At 40.9% G+C, this 22,706-nt stretch overlaps 1 protein-coding gene across 1 annotated transcript in view; it reads right to left on the bottom strand.

Moving 5' to 3' along the window:
- The window catches only part of LOC136675087 (astrotactin-2-like), a 469,599-nt gene that overhangs the window by 395,271 nt on the left and 51,622 nt on the right, over window positions 1-22,706 (bottom strand). The gene's annotated exons all lie outside the window — the stretch shown is intronic.

Here is a 22,706-nt window from a genome sequence, read left to right as displayed (position 1 = left end):
AATTCCATTAATGTAAACGTAAAGAATGTTAAACCCCCAGGAGAGCAAGCCAGGGCCAACGGTGGCAAGGAAACACTCCTTCTGAGCTGAGGAAGAAACTTTGGGAGGAACCAAGGCTCACACGGGGGACTTCTACTCCTCTGATCAATCCATTGGTGATAACAGTTAGGAGTCTGTGAAAACCTCAGTGTAGGGGCAGCTCCAAGGCCAGTGGTGGTGGCTGGAGCATGGGCAGCTGGTCTGAAGCATGGAGGAGGAGCTCAACAGTCATCCATCAGTGTCCAGATGGACAGGTCGCAGTTGTTTACTCAGAAAAATGTAAAGGGATGGAATTAGTTTGGATCTGTTTGGATGAATGTAAAGCAGAGAATGTGTACATTTCCTGAGTGACTCCGGCAGATCTGACTATGGCAGCTTTAACTAAACGAAGAGAACCAGAAGAACACACAGGATACAAATGATAAACTAAACTAATGAGTTATTATTGAGATGTTCTTCCCTGTTAATGATAATAAATAATGAATTAATATTTATTCATTCATTGTCTGTAACCCTTATCCAGTTCAGACTGGTGGTGGGTCCGGAGACGATACACACTCACACACGCAGACACTTTTGAGTCGTCAATCCACCTACCGACGTGTGTTTTTGGAGCGTGGATTTGAATTAAGGGCCTGTTTGAGAGGCGACTCATCCTCAAAGTTTTGATGTATGGATACAGTACGATCTCATCTTCCAAAAGCTCATATTAACGGCACTGGCACCCTTCTGAAAACCAGAGCCCTGACGTGAGTGCGTGGCAGTTGGGGGGTTGGGGAAGGCTCGTCAGGTCAGACCAAACACGAGGAGTTAATTAATTTGGGAGCGGAGGGAGGTGTGTGGGTGATTAATGGAACGTGTGGTTGAGCCATGCAGAGCAGAGCCGGCCTAGTTCGCTAAGACTGGAGATAAATCACCTCAGCACTGAAGCAGGAGCATTGTTCCTAAACGTGCCTCAGACCTGAGTGTGACCCTGGCTTTAATGAGACGTGCTCAGTGGATTATTATCTCAGAAAATATGCCAGGTGTGTGTCCATATGTGGGATGTAATACATTTCATTTACTATATATGGATGTTGTTGTATGATAAAACAAAAAAAAAGGTTGTAATCAATTTCAGTGGGTCTTGTAATTATTATTACACACTGCATATGTATTATATGCATTTCAGTCCTTATTGATATAAATAGAAAAGCACAGATAGCTAATTACAATGTAATTACACAAGTAGCAACAGTAATTACAGCATATGTGTGCTGTACTACTGTAATACTTCTATATTAAAGGATACCCCTGGGTTACAGTGTAGTATCATGTATTATTAATATGTAATGACACAGTTATTACTGATTCTGCTTTCTAAAATTGGATCGCCATGTGTTGTGCATTTTCTATGTAGGCAGCACTTAAAATCAAGAGTAATTCTGATTCCAGTTGTGGTTATTACACACATTCTAATGTACAACTTGACATTGTTACCATTAGCATTACTGTTACTACATTGTAATACTGCCTATATAACACAAATGTGGTCAATGCACTGGTCCAGTATGAAGAGCAGTTTAGGGCAGCACACACTCTTCTAAAAGGGCTGACGGGAAGTTTATGAACCATGTGTAAAAGGCTAGGAGCTGTGTGTGTGTGTGTGTGTGTGTGTCTGTGTCTGTCTGTGTGAGAGAGAGATAGCATGAGTCAGTCACACAATAGCGGTGAAAAAGGCAGACTTGCCATATCAGGCATGAAAAAAAAAGCCAACTACAGCTACATTTCTTCCTCGTTTGGTTGTAGCATGATATAAGCAGCGTGTCAAGGGACTGTCCAAGGAAGAAAACAGACGGAGAAAAGACGGCTTCTCAAAGTCAGGCGGAGAGCCGTCAGCATTGAGTCGGGAGGCTGCTGCACTTCCTCTGTCAAACACTCACTGTGTCAGCGCTGAAAAATATATGAAGGCACAGCGTCTTGATTAAAATATGCATGAAGCAATGATGGTCTGACGCTGAATAACTTCATTAAAACCCAAGCTCTGTCGTAAACCTCGACAGCAATGGCTCAAGGGGGAGGGAAAAAAAATAAAATGCCCATTTGCATGAAGCAGGCCAAAGAGGCTGAGGGGGGGGAAAGTGGTACAGTGGCACAGACTGTAAAGCTTTTTGTGTTTGTGTGTTTGTTTGTTTGTTTGTTTGTCTTGGCTAGAAGTTATTCATTCATCTGTGAGTCGTGGTGAATCTAGAGCCTATTGTGGAATCACAGGGTGTACGGCAGAAACACAGGGATTCACACATTCACCCAGTCACTCACACACTCAAACCAGTGGACAGTTTCACACACATTCATTCACTCACTCATCCACTCACAGCAGTGGGCTGTGACACTCACCCAGTCATTAACACACACGCACACACACACAAACACCCCTTTGGACAGTTTCACACACATTCATTCACTCACTCATCCACTCTCTGCAGTGGGCTGTGACACTCACCTAGTCATTGATTTCAGACACTCACCCAGTCATTACCACGCACCGACCCACACACACACACACACATCCCTTTGGACAGTTTCACACACACACTCATCCACTCACTGCAGTGGGCAAATTAAGACACTCACCCAGTCATTCACACGCACGCACACACACACAAACACACATACACATACACACACCTGTGGACAGTTTCAGACACATAAAGTATCCTGGGGGGCATATAAAGTATCCTGGAGGGGGTATAAAATATCCTTGGGGGTGTATAAAGTATCCTGGGGGGTGTATAAAGTATTCTAGAAGGGGTATAAAGTATCCTGGAGGGGTATAAAGTGTCCTGGAGGGGTATAAAGTATCCTAGAGGGGGTATAAAGTATCCTGGGGGGTATTAAGTATCCTAGAGGGCTATAAAGTATCCTGGGGGTATTAAGTATCTTAGAGGGGGTGTAAAGTGTCCTGGAGGGGGTATAAAGTATCCTGGAGGGGGTATAAAGTATCCTAGAGGGGGTATAAAGTATCCTGGAGGGGTATAAAGTATCCTGGGGGGCGTATAAAGTATCCTGGAGGGGTATGAAGTATAATGGAGGGGGGGGGGGCGTATAAAGTATCCCGGGGGGTATAAAGTATCCTGGGGGGCGTATAAAGTATCCTGGAGGGGGTATAAAATATCCTTGGGGGTGTATAAAGTATCCTAGGGGGCGTATAAAGTATCCTAAAGGGGGTATAAAATATCCTGGGGGGCGTATAAAATATCCTGGGGGGGGGGGGGGGGGTGTAAAATATCCTTGGGGGTGTATAAGTATCCAAGAGGGGGTATAAAGTATCATGGGGGGGTATAAAGAATCCTGGAGGGGTATAAAGTTGAACCTGGGCGGTATAATGTATCCTTGGCAGGGGGTATAAAGTATCCTAGAGGGGGTATAAAGTATTCTGGGGTGTGTATAAAGTATCCTAGAGGGGGTATAAAGTATCCTGGAGGGGTATAAAGTATCATGGGGGGGGGGGGGGGGACGTATAAAGTATCCTGGGGATATAAAGTATCCTGGGGGGGGTATAAAATATCCTTGGGGGCATATAAAGTATCCTATTGGGGGTATAAAGTATCCTAGAGGGGGTATAAAATATCCTGGGGGGTATAAAGTATCCTGGGGGGTATAAAGTATCCTGGGGGGTATAAAGTATCCTAGAGGGGGTATAAAGTTGAACCTGGGCGGTATAATGTATCCTTGGCAAGGGGTATAAAGTATCCTAGAGGGGGTATAAAGTATCCTGGGGTGTGTATAAAATATCCTGGGGGTGGTATAAAGGATGCTGGGGGGCATATAAAATATCCTAGAGGGGGTATAAAGTATCCTGGGGGGTATAAAGTATCCAAGAGGGGGTATAAAGTTGAACCTGGGCGGTATAATGTATCCTTGGCAGGGGGTATAAAGTTTCTTAGAGGGGGTATAAAGTATTCTGGGGTGTGAATAAAATATCCTGGGGGTGGTATAAAGTATGCTGGGGGGCATATAAAATATCCTAGAGGGGGTATAAAATATCCTGGGGGGGTATAAAGTTGAACCTGGGCAGTATAATGTATCCTTGGCAGGGGGTATAAAGTATCCTGGGGGGGGGTATAAAGTATCCTGGGAGGGGGGGTATAAAGAGTTCTTGGGGGGTATAAAGTATCCTGGGGGGGGGGGGGGGGGTATAAAATATCCTTGGAGGGAGGTATAAAGTGTTATTGGGGGTATTAAGTATCCTGGGGGCGTATAAAGTATCCTGGGTGGGTATAAAGCGCCCTGGAGGGGTATAAAGTTGAACCTGGGCGGTATAAAGTATCCTGGAGGGGTATATAGTATCCTGGGGTGGGGTATAAAGTATCCTGGGGGGGGGGGGTATAAAGTATCCTGGGGGGGGGGGGGGGTATAAAGTATCCTGGGGGGGGGTATAAAGTATCCTGGGGGGGGGGGTATAAAGTTGAACATGGGTGAGTTGAAGAGAACTAATCATTCAACATCACAATCGGACCTCAGTAGTGTTCATCATCTCAGAATAGTGTAGTGCCTTCCCAGAACAGCAGTGTGTGTTACTGCTGTCAAGAAGATATCCCCCGTAATCTGCTCCATTTCAGAAGAAACACTGGCCATACGTACTGTATATTTCTGAAGATATCACACACTGGAGAGCGGAGGCAGCCTCGCAGTCTGAACATGCAGATTCAGCACCAGCAATTACTTAAGCTTCTTCAGGAGAGCGAAAAGTGAAAGTGAAAAGACGATAGCTTTCCCCTTCTCACTCTCTTTCTGTCCACCTTTACAGATAAAGAAAACACACGGCTACACACACGGATTCAATCTCCAGATGTTGGATTTGTGTCTATATTGGATTTGCCTGCCGTAGAATGACCAGGGGCTATCTTTATTTATATATTTCAGATCCTCCCTCCCTTGCCTTAAGCAGCTTATCGTCAGCATCCGTCCGAGAGCCCTAACTACTTAGCCAGACAACTGCTGACAGCACCGGCAACAGAACCGAGGGCGAATCTAAAGCCCAAAAGCTGCAGCCGGCCCTGGAAATAGCCGCTGATTTATAGATAATATTTTAAGCAGGGCTTGTACTTGAGCGGCATTGCACTGATCTGCAATAGGACTGTACTAACACACACACACACACACACACACACACACACACACACACACACACAACGAGTAAAACAGTTGTGGAGCTAATGAACATAATCTGACCCCATGAACGTTGGCTTATCCAGAAGCTTTCACATGATTAGACACCCAACACTCAACACACCTACATACTTAAAAATGGTGGTTCCACAAGCATGCTTTATTAAAGTAAACGGTTCTAGAAGGAACCCTAAACAAATGAAGAACCTTCTTTGCTTTGTGAAAGTGTTCTTCAGATTTATGGAGTATGGTTCCACCATTTAGAACAGGTTTATATAGGATAGAGGAACCCTTTTCTAAAAGGTGCTGTATAGAACCATCTATAGCACATTCCCCATCAATCTGAGGAAGACTTTTACGAGGCAAAGGATATTTAAATGATGCAAATGGTACTTCAGGTGTTCAGGGCTCTATATGGAACCATTTTCTTTACCAAAAGAAATGCCTCTGTGGTCAGCAGCTGAAGACTAATGAAGGACTAACGAAAGGGCAGCCCAGTTTACACTGTTTCCAAGTGTGTTGGTCCATTGCAGAAGCAAATGGCTGGTTCAGTTCATATTAGAAATAAATAAATACTCTACAGCGTCTTTTTTCTTCATAAATGATAAATAATAAACCGTGTGGATTGTAATATCCATCAGTAAAGTAAACTTCTGAACCATGCGCATAACTCCCATGAAACAACAACATCAAACGCCTCTATTCCGCTCCTCTTTACGGAAATGTTCCCTCTCCTGGCTCCTCCTGACTTGGCGAATGAGAAAAGCTCACATCTCGGCATGGAGTTGGCTCTTTGCTGCTCCACCTAAGCTGTTTGGCGCATCATTTCTTGTTCGCTGCTGTCAGACGTAATAAATTCACCGAAATCCCAGCGCTGCCTCCGTAGCGCTCGCTAATTAGCATCTCCTGCATTCTCCGCTCGCTGGTGGATGCTTTGACTCTGAATAATTACTGACATTATGCGTGTTACTTTCATTAAACTTTCAAAGGTTGGGATAACTGGAAACCCCCAGAAAAATGTTCCTCTTCATTATAAATGGTGATCATTTATTGTATGTATCTGAAATTATTTTACACGTACTCATAAGCATTTTGTATTTACAAGTGGGGATGAATTTTTTTTTTTTTTTTTTTTCCTTTTAAAACCAAAACCTCAGTGGTTTGAACATATTCAATGCATCACACATGGTAATAACAGGGGTATAGATGATATGTATAGTTATTATTCATCCATGAATGTATATCCTGTAAGCACTTCATCCTGTGGTCTGGCAGGAACACACCCTGGAATAAACTGCGGTTCATCATAAGTATTATAATGATGATTAGAATGATGACCAATTGTAGCAATTGTAGTAGAAGCAGTAGTAGTATTACCACCACTAGCAGCAGCAGCAAAATTAGTAGTTGTATTACTACTATGATGGCATTTTTGGTAGTAGTAGTATTAATAGTAGAATTAGTAGTAGTTGTATTACCAGTGTTATTATGTTTAATATTATTGGTCATATAGTAGTAGTAGTAGTAGTAATAGTAACAGTAGTTGTATTAATAGTAGAAGTAGTAGTAGTTTTATTACCAGTGTTATTATGTTTAATATTATTGGCCATATAGTAGTAGTAGTAGTAGTAGTAGTTTTATTACCAGTTTTATTATGTTTAATATTATTGGCCATATAGTAGTAGTAGTAGTAGTAGTAGTAATAGTAGTAGTAGTAGTAGTTTTATTACCAGTTTTATTATGTTTAATATCATTGGCCATAGTAGTAGTAGTAGTAGTAGTAATAGTAGTAGTTGTATTAGTAGTAGAAGTAGTAGTTTTATTACCAGTGTTATTATGTTTAATATCATTGGTCATATAGTAGTAGTAGTAGTAGAAGTTTTATTACCAGTGTTATTATGTTTAATATTATTGGTCATATAGTAGTAGTAGTAGTAGTAGTAGAAGTAGTAGTAGTAGTTTTTATTACCAGTGTTATTATGTTTAATATTATTGGCCATATAGTAGTAGTAGTAGTAGTAGAAGTAGTAGTAGTAGTTTTATTACCAGTGTTATTATGTTTAATATTATTGGCCATTTAGTAGTAGTAGTAGTAGTAGTAGTAGTAGTAGTAGTAGTTTTATTACCAGTGCTATTATGTTTAATATTATTGGCCATATAGTAGTAGTAGTAGTAGTAGTAGTCATGATATCATTATCATTGTAAATCTAGTAGAGTTATTAGTAGTAGTATTAGAAGAAGTGGTAGTAGTGGAAGAAGCAGCACTAGTACTAATATTTTTGTTGTTGGTGTAATTGCCTTTATATACTCTACATTCCACTGTCTCAATGTAATTAACCATAATTAAAATACTGGTCCCATTTCAGATACTGAACATCAAATAATCAGCACCACTTTAAAATAAAACTGCACTTAAATAGTTTAAAAGCCTGTTTATTACATGGTTATTAATTGGGTGGTAAACACTTCACTAATAAGTCATTAATAATGATTTGTAACACAGAGATTGGACGTGTGACAGTGACCACGTTATCAATAACAGATAAATAGAAACTTGGTTGGTGGGTAGAGGTTTAACTGTAGATAGATGTGTGCTCACTATTTGGCAAACAACATGTCACTGTTGCCCTTTTTATCTATGTGTTATAAGTGATTATTAATAACTAGCAACATAATTAATAACTATAAAGGAATAGATTTTAAACAGTTTGTCTTATTCAAAAGTGGTACCAGATAATCTATATAATAAACTTCATTGTAGATATTGAATAACGTAAAGAAGTTATTAATTTACCCATGGCCAATCTTAAATAATGCAGGGTTGATGATGAATAAATGTAAAAAAATAATAAGTAAATGACAATAATTTGTCATTAGTTTGTATTAATGTACTGTATTTCATTGTATTATTGTATGAAGTAAGAACACTATATTTTGTCTCTCTTCACTTTCACCTCATATTAAAGATCATTATGAAAATTATAATAGAAAAAATGTATATATAATGGTAAAGTTTTAAAGATAGTGTTCACTGCTGCTTTAAACCACTTTGATGCCTAATTCCTTTTTAAATATTGACCATCAGACCCCTAGGATCTCTCTGTCTCTAAAGTTCAGAGGGAGTTCATATTGACTGAGGACTCTTAGCGCAAATAAAACCCAGGCTGTGAAATGTAAATGTTGGGCTATTGACCGAGTCTGAAGAGTGTTTGGAAGTGAGGCTCCTGTTTGGTTTATTTTTGCAGCTTCTTTGGGTCGGTGTGGACGGATATGGGTCAGGAAGACGTTACAGGAATTGGACCCTGCTGCTGCGATCTACAGTATAACACACAGGCTAGCAGTGTTACCTCTCATACACCTTCATTACCACTCAACACACTCACGTTTCAAACTGGCTCTGTGTTGACTGTAGAGCTGTCTTTAAAAATGAGGGATTAGCAAAATAATGTATATATATGGGAGGACACACTTGTCCAGTGAAATCAATCAAACAAAGATGTGTCTGAAGTCTGTAGTTTGCCTCGTTACTATTCCACTGGAGACTAAGCTTTAATGTTGCTGAGTAATAAATGATAATAGCCATTAGTTTAGCATCGTTCTTAGGAAGTTAATGAAAAGATGAACAAGAACTGACCAAACAAACAACAGCACACACACACACACACACACACACACAGCCAGCCAACCAAACTCTTTCCCACCACTCTACAGCTCACAATGTTCCTGTTCATAATGTCTCCCCACTGTCTCCCCACAGGGGAGACTACCACAGCCTCATGCTCCATTTCCACAGAAAAGAGGGGGGTGGGGGTGGTACCTGGAAACTACAGATAGTGAAGGTAACCAGACGGAGGTTTCCCGTTGAGCTCGTAATAGGTCCAGGACTTCAGCCCTGCCTCGGGACCCTCACCATGTGATTTATGGCTCTGACCCCATCCCTCCACTGGAGGAGTACAGAGCCCAAACGACTTACACTTCTCTGGCATCAGCTCTGAAATCCACAGCTCATTCCTTCTAATCATCCAGCCGTTGATAGGGTTTAATCTATGACCTTACAATGATCCGAATCAATCACACTTCTTCAGGATTCTTCAGGAAAAGATAAATAAATAAATCTCAAATGTTGCTGTAGCTCAATTCAAATGAGGGAAATTTTAAAATTATACATATATACTGAATAAATCATTCATTCATTCATTCATTCATTCATTCATTCATTCATTCATTCATCAGTAGCCACTTCATCATATTCAGGGTCATGCTGGGTCCAAAGCCTACCTGGAATCATAGATTTCAGGACATAACACACACTGGACAGGGCACCAATCCATCACAGTGCATCACACACTGACCCAGTCACTCAAAACCACACCTGTGGACAAACACACACACACACTCAGAGGAAACCCACACAGACACAGAGAGAACACACCTCACAGGCAGTGAGCAGAGGCCAGAGGCCAGTCCGGGACTCAGGTAAGTTTAGGTAATCACATTTTCCTTAAATCGAGGTTATATTTCAAGATTCATAACATTATAATCATTAACGTTTCCACACCAAACCTGATGCCCCACTCAACACACTGCGGCAGTGCTGAGGAGGGGAGTTATTATTGCAAACATACGGAGGCCAAATATAAATCATTTCCAGGTCACAAATCTGTCGCCAGTGGAAACTGAAAAAGTGTTTCAGAGACACAATAAAAAAAGGAAAAATAAAACCCTGGCATCTGGAGTGATGTCATAAAGGGAATGTTATTCGCGTAATGTGGCAACAACTTTAAAACCCTACAAACCCTAAAGACACTCAGCACTGGTATATACACAAACATCTATCAGCCAATGGACATTCATTTTCCATTTTATCAGCTCCACTGACCATACAACTTTGCAGTTTTACAATTACAGACTGTAGTCCGTCTGTTATTCTGCATACTTTTATGCCCCTATCACCCTATTCCTCAATGGTCAGGACTCCCACAGAGCAGGCCGGCCATTACTTGTGCCGCTGGTGTGAGGGGATCAGACACAGCAGTGCTGTTAGAGTTTTTAAACACTGTATCCACATGCCGTTAGACACACACAGGTACATTTATCATCGTCCTCAGTCACAGGACACTCTCACCTGGATAGTTTTGATTGGCAGGCTACATATATATATATATATATATATATATATATAAACCAGTTTTTCAGTCTTTGGCTTGGACTAATCCAAAGATATAGTGAAGGACGTGTTGTGGGCCTCATGCTGGGACTATTTTCTATTTTCCAGCATTTCTTTACCCTCACTCTTTTTTTTAACCTGATCCAATTCACTTCCTCTTGCATCATTCAACAGGTCTTCATCTGGATATGACACTGCCGTTGCATCATAGTCAGGGACTTGTCTCCCAGAATTTCGACTCCTGAGCGTCGTAAGCCTATGACAGACTTTCTTTCTTTGAGCGACGTCCTTGCTCTCTGTTCCTCTGATTGCTCTTCTGATCCCTGTGGCTGCACCATTTCCTCCCTCTTTTCTTTCCTTTTCTAATGAAAAGTCTTTTATTTTCAAGCGTAGGTGCTATTTCCCTCTTGTCCAGAATTGTAAAGCTTAAAGCTGTTCCTTTAGCTGTTATTAATAGAAGCTGTTGTTTACCTGGCAGCAACAAATATAATGTGTCTTTGCCTGTGGCATTGGTTTCTAGGTTAGTATCGAAGGACCATGTTTAAACCCTACCAGCTGAAATCAAATTTTAATACAACTTTTCCAGCTTAAAATGTTATGGTATTAAACTGAGGAGTGCTCATCTAGCTACCACTAAATGTATTAATTGATTAACACATGAATCCTAAAGTTGCAGCCCTCTTGCGTTGACATTAATTACCCAGATATTAATTTATTACTGGACGTCTTATGGAGAATAAATGTGGCATCCACCACTGTATTATGTATATAACTAAATATATAACTGTTCTTTAAGTTAGTCATCAATCTGAATGGACCCTTGGATGAGCCTTCATAGCTTGTCCAACCTAGCAACCGTTGCTATGAATGAACAGATCCCTAGACAAAGCATGAACAGGTCACTTGTATGTTTCAAAACAGTGTGTTGGCATGGCATATGGCATCAGTGGAGAACCAACTGAGGATGATGCACATGAGTGGTTGATTAGCACCTGCCCACTCCCAAAACCAGTCTCTCCATCTCCGCCTCGCTCTCCTTCAGGAGCTAATTAATAGAAGAGAGGAGTTGCCTCTCGCTCGGCTGCTTACATCCTTCTCAGGATTAAAGCAAACAAGAGAGCCAGCAGGGCCCAGTGGGGATTAACGTGTGGGGCTTGGACTCCCTACAGCATGGCAACACACACACACACACTTGTGAACCCACTCTCTCACACACACACACACACACACACACTGGTCCAAACCCATGCTGAGCCAACACACAGCCAGAGGGTCAGCCCACCCACACATATCCACAGGGATCCTCTACACCACACAGCCAGCCTCCTGTAATCCCCCAGCATGGCATCTAGACACAACACGACCCAGACCCCAGGGGTCAGCACTGAGATGGAGAGATGGAGTGCTGGATGGAGGTTTGGAAGGAAGGTGAGGGTGTACGCTATGTCAGATTACATAAGCTCATGGCAGGAAACTTAACCTCAATCTGTAGTCCATGGAGGAGCAACAATGTTTATCCAACATGTAGATGGTCACAATTTTTTGGCAATAATTAATACATAAATAAATATTGTTTTGAGGAGTAGCAAGTAAAGTGTGGCTCCAAGAAAAAAAAATCTGGATTTTTATCGATGCAATGTATTTCATTATTTACTCAACACACTTGTCTCAAAATATCACCAAAATATGCCCAAAAACGACTTGGAATATAGTCAGCCATACAGCTATCTTTTTGTTTCACACGAGGCTGTTTTTGTTGCAGCACAGTCCCAAACATTGCAAAATCTGTCATTTTTTTAGAAGTATAAATGTTTGTAACTGGACATTTAAATACACTTTCCAGTCTAAGTTAGCCACCGTGATGAACAGGACCAACAAGTTTATTTGGTGGATTGTGAGATTAAAGGCAAATACAGAGGAAAAAGTCAACGTAGAGCTGTATTATTTTTTTTCAGTGTAAACGTCTGGTTGCTGTAGAACAGATGACAGCTCGTACCAGTTCAAATTTAACGCTTATTGCACCGACCTCATTAGGCGTCATCACCTGGAAATGGAGGCTGAGGCTGGGGGAACAGCAGCTTAGAGAGGGAGAAGATATTTCCCTAATAGCAAGCAGAGTAAGCCTTGAGTAAACTGGGAAACAACGTGGGATCGCTTAGCCTCAGTCATTAGAGTTTCTATAGAAAAGTGGCACTTACGATCGTCTATCTGGCAGCGGCAGGGTCAGCTCACTGCAGGCACTAAAAACAATTTCCTGTCTAGTCTATTTACGCCGGCATAAATTTCACCCCCTGGAAATCAATAAGCACAGTTGAGATCCTTTCTCTCAGCTGTTGAGTGCATGCTTTATGTCCACGACTGGAGATGTTTAAGGCGGCATTTTTTAAGCAGGGAGTAGTTACACAAGCCTTCTGCTTAATGACGGGGATCCATAAAGGCGGTGAAAAGGACAGAACTTCTCGAAAAAACCTTGCGTATTTTCTCAAAAACAGATGACGGTGAATGGTTTTGCCTCTAATTGCCCTCTTTGCCGAATAAAGGGTCTTAATTAACTTGGAGTGAGATCAAATTCTCAGAAGTCAATGCATATTTGAAAGACCTTTCACTGTGTGACTTCTCACCACGACGTCTCCTAGGCATATTACCTCACAGAAGTCCTGATATTTCACACAGGAGTGTATTGTAAAGGGGCATTTCTCTGCGAAACATTCATCCGTGGTATGAAATAGTAATGAGGAAATATGGCCCCAGCCATACAACCCCAGACAAATCTGTAAAGGCTGGAGGTGGGGCAAGTGCAGTGTCTGTTTTTTATCTTCTGGGGCGAGCGAGGCTGAGCATATTGAGCAGATATCACATGACCACGATAGATGGCCCCTGTCAGTCGTCATTAGCGATCTGCTTCGTTTTCCCGCTGGCATTAATGCTGGCTAGCCTACTCCTACTCATTTCAGAGTGGTACACCCTTCGCTGGGGCTCTTTTCCTGCCTCTGTCCAATAAATGGAGGAAGAGAGTGCTTTGGCAAACACGGCAAAGGCAAGAGAGGAGATGAAGTACAGGATGTAATGGCCAGAGCTACACCTGCGGAGGAGCGAGAGCAGAATGTAATGACATGTGGGATGGAGCTGGGAATGTGGAAATGTGGAAAATCTTCCAATTTTGCTCACAGGCGGAGCTTGACCCTGAAGATATGAGTGAATTTGGAGCAGTGTGATTTTATTGCAACACACTGCGATTGCTCTGGGAACTCTCTGGAGAATAATGACAGTGACGCACTACGTCTTGACCAACAGTGTTTGATTGTGGTTTGGATGATACCAACACAACCTTCCAGATAAAGTTAGGCTCTAAATTTAAGACCAAAAGTTCATCCATTTCTTCTTAAGGCTTCACACTGGGCATTCGAACTTTGCTGTGAGAACTTGATGAGCCTCATGAGATATTAGATGACTCATGGACTCTTTTCACACATGCTTCACACCCTCTTTCACTCTCGAGGGGTCGGTGGTCTAAGTGTTGCCTTATTGATCATAACAGAGCTAAAATGACTAATACATGATCTCAATCATTATATGGTAGTAAACTGATTAAAAACGATCCCTTCATTAATATAGACCTCTGAGGTCCACAGCTTACCCTGGAAATACCCAAGGGTGTGTGTGTTCAGAAAAGCATGAGCCATGCCTTGTGACAAAGACAGGAAGTATGTGAATGTCCTTGAAATAAAGACAGGAATGTTGGAATAGTCATGTATCATAGATGAGGATTTTTAAAATAAATAAATAAATATAGTTAAATACATATCAGCTTTTATTTGGACCCAATAATATCCTAAACACAGTTTAATGATGTCATACTCGGATTTAATGGTGTCTATATGAGGGAGCCGTGTGTTATGAATATAGGGGGATACAGATAAGCAAATGGAATCTCAACTAAAATGTAGAGCGATTGAATTATAATCACTTTATTTGCCACTGTGTTTGGACACAAGGGGGATTTGTTCTCCACATTTAACCCAATCCGTGCAGTGAAACACACATTAAACACACTAATAAACACTAGGAGGCAGTCAGCACACATACCCAGAGCCATGGCGCCCGGGGAGCAGTTGGGGGTTAGGTGCCTTGCTCAAGGGCACTTCAGTCATGACCCGTCTGCGCTTGGGATCGAACAGGCCACCGCCCAGTTCCCTAACCACCAGGCCATGGCTGCCTTGCCTTATCACTCTGTGTTCATGGAGTTGCTATGACAGAGGTCTGCCAGTCTGGAGACAGGAGCTTTGATCCTGGGTGATGCCTCTCCCATCCAAGGCCAGGAGTTCAAGATCTTGCCCTATTACACAAGCCAGTGTAAGCTTTCTCCTCCAGGACACTGAGCTGCCCAGTGGTAATCAAAGAGCAACGGTTGCTAGTTTCGCTCAGTGGAAGGGTGTTCTTGTTTCCCCTTCCCGGTTTGGTTGAACTGTCTCTGATTTGTGGAGTCCTCCCAATCCTATTGAAATTGGGGATGAAAAAAAAAAAAGTAACAAAGAAAATACTCTCTCAAAGGTTCCTTAGGGAACCAAGTGCGGTTCTTCAAAACATATTGAAATGGAAGACATTTCAAAAGCCAACTTGACAGTGCTTATTGTGAACAAGTCTTGATTGGAGCTGCACTGAGTGCTGCAGTGGAGTCAGAATCTTTCTCCCTGTCTCTGGAGTGGAGTGAAATGTGCTCGTTGGGTTGCATTAATATGTGGGAAATGTCATCATGAGTGACAGAGCTACATCCACCACATTCACCAGCTCAGAGCTTTGTGTGCGAATCCACAGAGAGGAATGATAGCTTTAGTGTTAACCTGATTAGTCCAGGATCTGTGGCTTATTAAGACTTATGCTGTAATTACATGTTTATAATTATGTTTTAGATTCTGTGTTATATATATATATGTGTTATATATACAGTGATGAATTAAGTCTACAACTTCATGACTGAATTATCAGGCAGCTCCTGGAGAGAGTCTCTAAGCTCTAATCCATGTGTTTTCAAAGAGGCATTTACTAAGAGCACAGAGTTGCCCTTGAACCTGTAATAGAGTCCTTGTATTGTTTTAATTTATATATTTATTTTTGCTCTGAACGCGATCATTGTTACTGATTCAGGTCTAATTGTCTGCCAAGAAGAATATAATTGTCTCGGCCTTTGTCGAATACGCTAATCAGCCGCATCCACGTGCTCGGCTTGTGTTTTGCTGTGTCTGCGCTTTGCAGTGCCGGCAAAAAACGATCCGTTTCTTTTGTTCCAGGAGCCTAGGAAGGAGCTGTCCGGTGCTGAACTGCTGACGCCGAGTCTTCGCCGCTGCCTTGGTGACTCAGGGAGCTGTTCGAGGTGCTGAAAAGCATGGCCGCTTTTCTCAAGCTCTGCCTTGGCTTTTGAAGTCACACGCTAGCTGCAGAGCTGGCGCCTTTTTTCTCGTCCATCAGCAAAGTGAGTGTGTCTGAGTCATGTCAAACAGAGTGACACACACAAATCCGCCAGGAATAACACAGCACCAGACTAATGGGTCCCTGCACAATTTTGCACGATAAAAAATACACAGTCATGTCATTGAACAACTGTAGAACTGGAAGAAGAAAAAAAAAAAAAAAAACATGTAGCAAGCAAAGTTTTACTTCAGATTTCTGTGAGTTATGATTGACTCGGGGAGGGAAAGGAACTGATGGCCTTGTGCAGATGTTGCCCACTCTGCAAATAAAATCCACCTCATTTAATCAGAGCCAAGCAAGATCTCTTCCAGGCAACAGCTGCCTAATGAACAATTAAATCATGACCCGGAGCAGACTCTTCAAGAGCTAATACACAGGCAAGGTCACATTCCTGCTATTGGTGCTCAGACTCCATGGTTACAGGAGTGCAGGTGTACAGAGTACTAGCAACAGCGTAGGGCACACCGTGTGTTTTTATTTAAAAAAAAGGGCCATGGCATAAAGGGAAGAGATGTGGGCTTGTTACTAGAAGTCCCCCCCATACACACATCCCACACCCCTTACATCATGAGGAAAGGTACAGGAGGGAACAATGCATTGTTCACCCTCAACATCCACAGCTGAAATCTTCCCCAAAAAGACCATTAACACCTAAGTGCTCTTGTTGTGTATTCTCTGACTCTAGCCCTGTGTGTGTGTGTGTGTGTGTGTGTGTGTGTGAGTGTGTGTGTGTGAGAGAGAGAGAGAGAGTTTACTGCCATAAAAACCAAATCCATTTTTTGTTGAACTGCTGTGAAATAATAATTAAGGCATTTTTTTTATTATTATTTACTATTGTTCATACGATTTCACAAAACAGAAAACAAGTCTAGTGCCATTTGATTAAAATCAGTGTTTGAGGCTCCTTTTATTTTTATTTATTTATATATTTTGAGGTGAGTGGGGGCAACAACATTTGTGAAGTTTACACAAATATCACCTTTCAATTGTAAACATATCTTGATCCAATGATGAATTGCAGAGATGTTAAACACTCCATATCGTTGTTGTCTGATTATAAACATGTATCTCCAAAAAGCTAACTGTTCAGGAGCAGGGAAAGAGTGTCTCTCTCTGAGGGTCACAGTAAAAATAAACCACAGATAACACCATTTACACTCAGTACAGCTCAGAAATGTGAAAATATCTTCATTAGGAGCATGTCCAAAGTTTTCATAAGTAAAATGGACTTGTGTGTGTTTTGTAAACAGCAAACACTGACAAACATGTGACCGTGTGACCACAGCCCTGCAGCGTATTCTCCTACAGAACCGCCGCTATGTATCTGTGTTTCAGTAAAAGCAGAGTGTATCATCACTAAACTAGATCTAAATCAGCTTATTTAATCCTTACTGTGATTAATTATAGTCACGCTGCTCCAATATTTCATGTGAGAAAACATGAGATCAGTCGTTAGCTGTAGCACGGACACTCAGACAGCGCCGGGAGAACGGGGGAGGGGTACGTGGTGTTGATGGACAGCTCTAGCAGCCAATGGAGAAACTAGTTAAAGAAGCTGTGATTTCTCAGCTGTTCATTGGTCGTTCTGATATTAGCCGCTGTGAACAGACAGAGATTAATGCCACATTTAACACGTGGAAAAAAGTGAAAACACGTAAAAATGGAGATACGTGTTTTTAATCCGACTGCGACGCCGTGTAAACACATATTTCATATGGATTGTGGGTTTTTCTGTTAAGTGGTCAATGATTGTTGTTGAAGTTGTTTCTATTTTCCACTTATTTACACATTTAGTTGGAAAACGTATATGATTCAACTGTAGTGTCTGTATTCTCTTAAAAAACCTAGTTGTCCTTGATCAAACAGTGGTCTGAATTATATCCGCTTCAAGGTGGAGTCATGAAGGTTTGGTAAATGGTTTAATTTGCCACTGAAATAGGTTCCTCTATTATTAAAATTGTTAATGACACAAGTGGAACAATAAAAACATCAGTAGCCGAGAGGGCCACACTCTGCACAGCGCCATCATCTGGTAGAGGAGCTTTTTCAGTGGAAGACTGCGGTCCCAGTCCTTCTCCACAGAGAGATTCAGAAAGTGTTTTGTCCCTCAGGCCATTAAACATTAAAAATTATAACAGTGTCACTCTGCTGTACTCTCTACCATTGATTAGACTTACCCCTGACAACACAACTGCACTGCAGCACTGTTTTACACTGTTTACAATGTTGACTTCACTACCTCCATCACACTGAGGGATTCGTCAATATCTGTTTTATTTTATGTTTATACTTCTACTAATTTTACATTCTGTATTCGGGTTTTGTTTGTATTGTTATTATTTTATTTTTATATTTTACTCCTTTATGTGGAACAGCTACTGCCTTGAATTTCCATCTGGGATCAATAATGTATGTGTATCTATCCATCTATGTATCTATACATTTGTCTATTCTCTTTTGTACAGAACCATACAGAACACACTTTTTTAGGTGAAAATTGCCACTAATAAAAACAGCATGAAATCAGACCGTGCGGACACTAGACAATTCTAAAAATAGCTCACAAGGCCAAGTCAGGCCAGATGAGGCTCAGCCAGCACCTTCATCCCCCTCCCCCCTTTCCCCTCCCGTCCTGCCCCTACTTCCCCTTCTCAGCTGGAGCTGCCTTCACAATCAGGCAGGAAAGTTCTGACTGTTTTCACTCTGAAAAACTGCAGGTTACAGTCTGGACACTAATTTGCTGCACAGTCTGAGTGTGTTGACTCTGAGGGTCCGGCGCTCTGGGTCTTCAGGCCCCGGAGCAAGCCCTGAGCAGTCGCTCCAAAACCTCCAGCACAAGAACAAACCGCAGTCACAACACACACTCTTCCCAGCGTCTTACTGTGTGTGGTGTAGAAGACTTTAGTGGCTGTGACTAGTTTATGATAAACTGACCAGTATATAACACACACACACACACACACACACACACATTGTATATGGTGCACAACACAGACAAACCTTACCTTATTACATTTCCTAAAATGAAGCAAAAAAAAGCTTTATTCAATTCTCCTTTATTTTTTTTTCTTCTAAAGAACAGGAAAGTAGCAAAATGAAACAAATAAAATACTCATGTTTCTTACAGCAATGGCCGTGCCACTTCAGAGCCCAGACTTTGTCATTAAACGTGTTTGGAATCGTGAGAAACTGGAAGGGCAAACATCTCTGTCCAATTATAAACATGTATCTCCCCCAAAAACATAGTGATGTTACAGGAGGAGGAAGAAAATACACATAACTTTTCATAGAAGTGAATAAAAGAAACACACACACACACACATATATACATATATATATATATATATATATATATATATATATATATATATATATTCCAAATTGATTTGGAGCATTTCTCTTAGTTCATTCATTATGAAAACTAAAGGTCGACAGAAATGGAAATGTATGTTTTTGGACAGTGACTATATTATAAATCTGATCACCAGAATGTACAGCATGTTGGCAGACACTCGAATCCAGAGCATCTTGCAAGGTCACTGGTGTTACAGGTAAACCAACGCAGTGTTAGGAGTCTTGCCCAAAAGCTCTTATTGGTGTAGCATTGACTGGAAGCCTAAACTTGAAATCGAACCCAGGTCTCACACACTCTCACACAGGAGCCAATGATGTTGCCACGGTACCACACCAAACACCAACCAAAATCATGCACGTTCAAGTATTTGAACATATACAAAATCATAAGAGTTTTTAAACATTCCTCCTAGTGGTCACTTTGTTACGCAGATGACACTGTGTGATATCAGGCCTTAATCCTTTATATTAGATGTGCTTCTATGCATATATCTACATTAGGGCAGTGTGTGTGTGTGTGTGTATGTCAAAAATGTATCATGTAACATTTATCATTTACAATTTTAGGAATCTTAGATTAATCTGTAGGTTCATGGAATTCTAAATCAATGAACACAGTAATAAATAAACAGTGGCATCAATACAAATATAAACGGAGATACAAGTCTATGCTTTAACAATGAGATAACACAATGGTCATATGTAGACACTGACACATGCTGGATGTCTTTTCTCAAACACAAGCAGCCTATGGATCAACAGAACCTTGCTCCTCCACAGTGATGCATTTTCAGAACGAGGACCAGTGACAATAGAAATAAGCAGTGACTATCATCCGAAGACTCGTCTAATGCAGGGAACGTGCTCGGCGTCCATGTCTCACATGAGGAGCAGATTAATTAAAGAGAGAGAAATTAAAATCATCCTGTCCTCATCAAATAAATAAAACTTTTCTCTCCTTGGATTCGCTGCCTTCAGCCCTCAGGCCCAAACCTCAGCTCAAACACACATCTCTGACTCAGCACAACCAGAGCTGCACCTAATTACGCTGCCACTCAGCTTCGTGCTGGAGCTAAATTTGTAAATATTTGCATAAACTATATTTGCATATTCGTTATAAACATACATTTACATCCAGGAAACAACAGTGCTTTGTTAACGCCAGAGGACTCATGAAAGAGGCCAGTAAAGGCTGACATGGCACATAGGAATCACACCTAATAAAGCAGGTGCTGAGTGTGAGTGTGTGTGTGTGTGTGTGTGTGTGTGTGTTTGTTTGTTTTCATACATTTACAGGACAAATGTATGAAAAAAAAAGTCATGATTCTAACATAAACAGGGACGTTTGATCCTGACGTTTTACAAAGTTTATATAATACTTTATTTATTTATTTTTTTAAAGGAGAGGGTGTTCCTTGAGGTGAAGAAAAAAATATGATTAATAATAATAATAATAATAATAATAATAATAATAATAATAATAATAATTAAAGATTGGAGTTTAAGCTTTAAAAAAAATATATTACATTGCTATTAACACATTAGTTATAAACACCATTATATAATATTATTTGTAGGTATTTCTGCCTGGGATTAGTAGATGATTAGTCAGTAGTTTATTATGCTGTGCGTAAATCAGAGACCAACACACTGCTTGTTGAATAAGATCACACTGATCCAATGAAGCACACGGTGAAAAGGTAAACTATGAGGCCTGTGTAGTTGAAAATAACTGACAGAGCTACATACTGTGGCCATCTTTACATTCTGCAACCTACCAATTAATGTAAATAATCAAAATATAGACGAAGATAAACCACAATTCAGTGGTGAAAATACAAACCATATATTAGTTCCGAGTACAGACAGAGAGACATTGTGTGTGGGTGTGTGTGTGTGTGTGTGTGGGAGAGAGAGAGAGAGAGAGAGAGAGAGAGAGAGAGAGAGAGAGAGAGAGAGAGAGAGATCTAGAACTCACATAATTGTCAAACAGTGAATTGTAAACAGTGCAAACAATATTTCTAAATACTGTAAAACATTGAAGTGTGGACTCCTGACTCCAGATGGACTTGAGAAAACAGAAAGCAAAATAAGTCTGGGGTTTAGTCACATACGTGAGAGTGTGTGTGTGTGTGTGTGTGTGTTTTATTGGCTTTGTCTCTAAATGAGTTGCTGATAGTAGAACTCCACAGGCTGAAGATTAGCTTTGTTTGAGCTCTGTTTACAGAATTGTAATTACCCCAGTTTGTGTCAACAGATAAGAAATAAAGCGATTTTATTGGCTGATTGCTGTAAACAAATTACCGGCTGTATATATGTGTACAGACAACAGAACACCCAACAAACGCAAATCTGCCAGTAAAGGGCTCATTGGAAAATTGGGGGGTGGTGGCAGAAATGATGGCGAGGACTCGGTCCAAAACAACATCAAATAGCTTCAGTCATTTATGTTAAGTGTTGGTTTTAAGCTAAGGTTTAATCACAAAGGAATTCCGTCCCCATTTCCCCGCTTCGGAACGAACACACTGTTATATCTCTCAGTCTCTGAAGGTCAGGGAATAAATATCTGTTGTGTAGAATATCTCTTCATTAAGATGGTACTGCTTGGCGTTCCTCTGATAATAGAACGAGAAGACGAGGTTATGCTAAGGTCATTTATAATAGTCACAGAACAAGAGCCTGGTACAAAGCCACTGTTTCAGGGCAGATTTGTTACAGTCTGGAAATCTGAGCCGTACATTTTCTAAAACAATCCCAAATCCCAAACTAGGAATTTCGGAATCACACCAAATTGAAATAATATGCTGGAAAGCAGCATCTGACACAAACAAACAAACAAATACATAAATAAATAAATGTGTGTATCTAGTGCAATACTTTTTTTTTGATGCCTATTCAAATCCACTTATTTATTCATTTATTGATTAATTTATTATCATTAAAAGGGACCACAATGATTCTGGAAATGTCCAAATGCATTGAATTATTGAATATGTGTTTATTATTATTCTTGTTTTATTTATTTACGTTAGAGAAACCATAACCGTTTTGTCAACTCCCATCTCAGTGAATAAAGCAGTGATTAACGTAACCCACATAAACCCTCATCACCTGTTGTAATGTCTTATTGGAGTTTGATTCACATCCTTGCCGATGTAGCCATGCTGCTGTCAGTGAGACTCTGATCCGATCCGTACACTGACTTTCCGGAGCAGCACTGACTCAGGGAGTTATTGCTGTCGGACACACCCAGCTTTATTGGCCTTTTTAGCGAATGAATGACCCCCCTGTGACACTAGAAGTGTTTCTGATTCAGCTGGACACTAAAGAAACAAAGCGGGTTATTCTTGGAGGACACGTGAAGTCCATTGACTTTCAACAAAGTGAGGACAGAAAGCCTCTGGAATGTAAAGTCCACAACAATGCGGACACACCGCTGCATTGTCACCGCTCATGGGATCCATTCAAAAGTCTTCTGGAGACTGAGTCACATGGAAGAGAGATAAAAGCACCTCGGCCTCTCTCG

The sequence above is a fragment of the Hoplias malabaricus genome, chromosome 2 (assembly GCF_029633855.1).
Source record: "Hoplias malabaricus isolate fHopMal1 chromosome 2, fHopMal1.hap1, whole genome shotgun sequence".
In the NCBI taxonomy this organism is placed as follows: domain Eukaryota; kingdom Metazoa; phylum Chordata; class Actinopteri; order Characiformes; family Erythrinidae; genus Hoplias; species Hoplias malabaricus.
This window is presented reverse-complemented; position numbering and strand designations above follow the sequence as displayed.